The sequence below is a fragment of the Artemia franciscana genome, unplaced genomic scaffold, assembly GCF_032884065.1.
Source record: "Artemia franciscana unplaced genomic scaffold, ASM3288406v1 Scaffold_5251, whole genome shotgun sequence".
Taxonomy (NCBI): Eukaryota; Metazoa; Arthropoda; class Branchiopoda; order Anostraca; family Artemiidae; genus Artemia; species Artemia franciscana.
In genome coordinates this window covers 1-4,553 of record NW_027065633.1, presented here as the reverse complement: position 1 = coordinate 4,553, position 4,553 = coordinate 1, and the positions used below count along the sequence as shown (strand labels likewise).

General features: G+C 27.9%; 1 long non-coding RNA gene across 1 annotated transcript; it reads right to left on the bottom strand.

Annotated features, from left to right (window-relative positions):
- Positions 1-2,100: 2,100 nt before the first annotated feature.
- LOC136043383 (uncharacterized) lies at positions 2,101-2,653 on the bottom strand. The gene is made up of 2 exons (XR_010621599.1): positions 2,605-2,653; positions 2,101-2,454 (listed from the first exon to the last, which is right to left on the bottom strand). It is a non-coding gene; the product is annotated as an uncharacterized LOC136043383 (long non-coding RNA).
- Between the last annotated feature and the right edge of the window lie 1,900 nt (positions 2,654-4,553).

Sequence of the window (4,553 nt, the reverse complement as noted above, 5' to 3'; positions counted from 1 at the left end):
CGGTCGTCATTTGTATCCCGGTGTCCCGGTCTGTATATACATTCGTTTTTTAGTTTTGTTTTTCTCCTTTATTTTTTTCCTTTTTCCTTTTTTTTCTTTTTTAGTTTATTTAGATTTTTAGATTTTTTAGTTTTTTTTATTAGTTTTTAGTTTTTTTGTAGTTTTTACCATTTTTTTAGTTTTTTTAGTTTTTTTTTTTTTTTACTTATGTCCTGGTCGTCATTTATACTCCCTGTGTCCCGGTCGTCATTTGTGTCTCGGTGCTTTGTTGATTGCTAATTTATATTATATTTATATTTATATTTTTTATATTTATTAATATTTTTTTAGTTTTCTTTTTCTCTTATTTTTCAGTTTTTTCCTTTTTTTTAGTTTTTTCTTTTTTAGTTTTTAGTTTTTTTTTGTTTTTTACCTTTTTTTAGTTTTTTAGTTTTTTTAGTTTTTTAGCTTTTTTAGTTTTTTTATTAGTTTTTAGTTTTTTTTTAGTTTTTGCCTTTTTTTTAGTTTTTTTCAGTTTTTTTTTAGTTTTTAGTTTTTTACCTTTTTTTAGTTTTTTTTAGTTTTTTAGCTTTTTTAGTTTTTTTTCTTTTTAGTTTTTTTTGTAGTTTTTACCTTTTTTATTTTTTTTTCTTCTTTTGTATTAGTGTGAGATAATTCAGACGTCATATGCGGACAAACACGACGTCACTCGACAGACAGACAGACAGACATAACCCACAAACAACTTATTTTTATATATATTTATTCATATTTTTTTTAGTTTTCATTTTCTCTTTTATTTTTCAGTTTTTTCCTTTTTTTTAGTTTTTTTCTTTTTTAGTTTTTAGTTTTTTTTAGTTTTTTACCTTTTTTTAGTTTTTTTTAGTTTTTTTAGTTTTTTAGCTTTTTTAGTTTTTTTATTAGTTTTTATTTTTTTTGTAGTTTTGCCTTTTTTTATTTTTTTCAGTTTTTTTTTAGTTATTAGATTTTTACCTTTTTTTAGTTTTTTTTTTAGTTTTTTAGCTTTTTTAGTTTTTTTTTCTTTTTAGTTTTTTTGTAGTTTTTACCTTTTTTAGTTTTTTTCTTCTTTTGTATTAGTGTGAAATAATTCAGACGTCATATGCGGACAAACATGACGTCAACTGATCCACAGATCCACAGATCCACACACAGACAACTTATTTTTATATATATAGACTAGGTGTTGTGGTGGCGCTTCGCGCCACCCCAACACCTAGTTGGTGGGGGCGCTTCGCGCCCCCCCCAAGCCCCCGTCGTTACGCGCCATTGTAGTTGTGTCCCTATGTCCCACCTGTGAATATATATATATATACTAGCTGTTGGGGTGGCGCTTCGCGACACCCCAACACCTCGTCATTTGTATCCCGGTGTACCGGTCTGTATATACATTCGTTTTTTAGTTTTGTTTTTCTCCTTTATTTTTTTCCTTTTTTTTTCTTTTTTAGTTTATTTAGATTTTTAGATTTTTTAGTTTTTTTTATTAGTTTTTAGTTTTTTTTTCTTTTTAGTTTTTTTGTAGTTTTTACCTTCTTTTTAGTTTTGTTAATTTTTTTTTTTTTACTTATGTCCTGGTCGTCATTTATACTCCCTGTGTCCCGGTGCTTTGTTGATTGCTAATCGAACATTCCTTTTGTCCTGGTCGCTTTTTTTAGTTTTTTTAGTTTTTTTAGTTTTTTAGCTTTTTTATTTTTTTTATTAGTTTTTAGTTTTTTTTGTAGTTTTTGCCTTTTTTTAGTTTTTTTAGTTTTTTAGCTTTTTTATTAGTTTTCAGTTTTTTTTGTAGTTTTTGCCTTTTTTTAGTTTTTTTAGTTTTTTAGCTTTTTTATTTTTTTTATTAGTTTTTAGTTTTTTTTGTAGTTTTTGCCTTTTTTTAGTTTTTTCAGTTTTGACGTCACCTGATCCAGTTTTTTCAGGTGACGTCACCTGATCCACGATCCACAGATCCACAGACAACTTATTTTTATATATATAGATAGTTTTTTTTTTTTACTTATGTCCTGGTCGTCATTTATACTCCCTGTGTCCCGGTGCTTTGTTGATTGCTAATCGAACATTCCTTTTGTCCTGGTCGCTTTCTCTTTGAGTGTGGTCATTTATTAGTTTTTTCCTTTTTTTCTTTTTAGTTTTTTATTGGTTTTTACCTTTATTTTAGCTTATTTTTCAGTTTTTTCCTTTTTTTTTATTTTTTTTTTATTTTTTATTTTTTTTAGTTTTTTACCTTTTTTCGGTTTTTTTAGTTTTTTTAGTTTTTTAGCTTTTTTACTTTTTTTTATTAGTTTTTAGTTTTTTTTTGTAGTTTTTGCCTTTTTTTAGTTTTTTCAGTTTTTTTTTTAGTTTTTTATTGGTTTTTACCTTTATAGTTTTTTTAGTTTTTTAGCTTTTTTTTTTTTTTATTAGTTTTTAGTTTTTTTTGTAGTTTTTGCCTTTTTTTAGTTTTTTCAGTTTTGATGTCACCTGATCCAGTTTTTTCAGGTGACGTCACCTGATCCATCCACAGACAGACAACTTATTTTTATATATATATATATCTATATATATAAAAATAAGTTGTCTGTGGATGGATGGATGGATGGATGGATGGATGGATGTGTCAGGTGACGTCACCTGAAAAAACTGGATTAGGTGACGTCAAAACTGAAAAAACTAAAAAAAGGCAAAAACTACAAAAAAAACTAAAAACTAATAAAAAAAATAAAAAAGCTAAAAAACTAAAAAAACTATAAAGGTAAAAACCAATAAAAAACTAAAAAAAAAAACTGAAAAAACTAAAAAAAGGCAAAAACTACAAAAAAAAACTAAAAACTAATAAAAAAAGTAAAAAAGCTAAAAAACTAAAAAAACTAAAAAAAACTAAAAAAAGGTAAAAAACTAAAAAAAATAAAAAATAAAAAAAAACTAAAAAAAAGGAAAAAAACTGAAAAATAAGCTAAAATAAAGGTAAAAACCAATAAAAAACTAAAAAAAAAAAGGAAAAAACTAATAAATGACGACACTCAAAGAGAAAGCGACCAGGACAAAAGGAATGTTCGATTAGCAATCAACAAAGCACCGGGACACAGGGAGTATAAATGACGACCAGGACATAAGTAAAAAAAAAAAAACTATCTATATATATAAAAATAAGTTGTCTGTGGATCTGTGGATCGTGGATCAGGTGACGTCACCTGAAAAAACTGGATCAGGTGACGTCAAAACTGAAAAAACTAAAAAAAGGCAAAAACTACAAAAAAAACTAAAAACTAATAAAAAAAATAAAAAAGCTAAAAAACTAAAAAAACTAAAAAAAGGCAAAAACTACAAAAAAAACTAAAAACTAATAAAAAAGCTAAAAAAACTAAAAAAACTAAAAAAAAGGCAAAAACTACAAAAAAACTAAAAACTAATAAAAAAAATAAAAAAGCTAAAAAACTAAAAAAACTAAAAAAACTAAAAAAAGGTAAAAAACTAAAAAAATAAAAACTAAAAAAAAACTAAAAAAGGTAAAAACTAAAAGAACTAAAAAAGAAAAAAATAAATGACGACACTCAAAGAGAAAGCGACCAGGACAAAAGGAATGTTCGATTAGCAATCAACAAAGCACCGGGACACAGGGAGTATAAATGACGACCAGGACACAAGTAAAAAAAAAATTAACAAAACTAAAAAGAAGGTAAAAACTACAAAAAAACTAAAAGAAAAAAAAACTAAAAACTAATAAAAAAACTAAAAAATCTAAAAATCTAAATAAACTAAAAAAGAAAAAAAAAGGAAAAAAATAAAGGAGAAAAACAAAACTAAAAAACGAATGTATATACAGACCGGTACACCGGGATACAAATGACGACCGGGACACAGGGAATATAAATAACGACCGGGACACAGGGACACAACTACAACGGGGACACCGGGGGAAACAGGGGGATATAAATGACGACCGGGACAAAAAAACTAAAAAGAAATAAAAACTAAAAACTAATAAAAAAAACTAAAAAATCTAAAAATCTAAATAAGCTAAAAAAGAAAAAAAAAGGAAAAAAATAAAGGAGAAAAACAAAACTAAAAAACGAATGTATATACAGACCGGGACACCGGGATACAAATGATGACCGGGACCGGGACACAGGGAATATAAATGACGACCGGGACACAGGGACACAACTACAACGGGGACACCGGGGGAAACAGGGGGATGTAAATGACGACCGGGACACCGGGACAGGGAATGGTCGATTAGCAATCACCATCAACAAAGCTCAAGGGCAATCATTAGAATCATGAGGTATAGATCTGAATACAGATTGTTTTCCCATGGACCATTATATGTTGCATGTTCAAGAGTCGGTAAACCTGACAATCTATTTATATGCAAAGACAATGGGACAGCAAAGAATGTTGTATATTCGCAAGTTTTACGTAGTTAAAACCATATATATATATATATATCTATATTCACAGGTGGGACATAGGGACACAACTACAATGGCGCGTAACTATTAAGGCGCGTAACGACTTACGCGCGCGGGGGGGCTTGGGGGGGGCGCGAAGCGCCCCCACCAACTAGGTGTTGGGGTGGC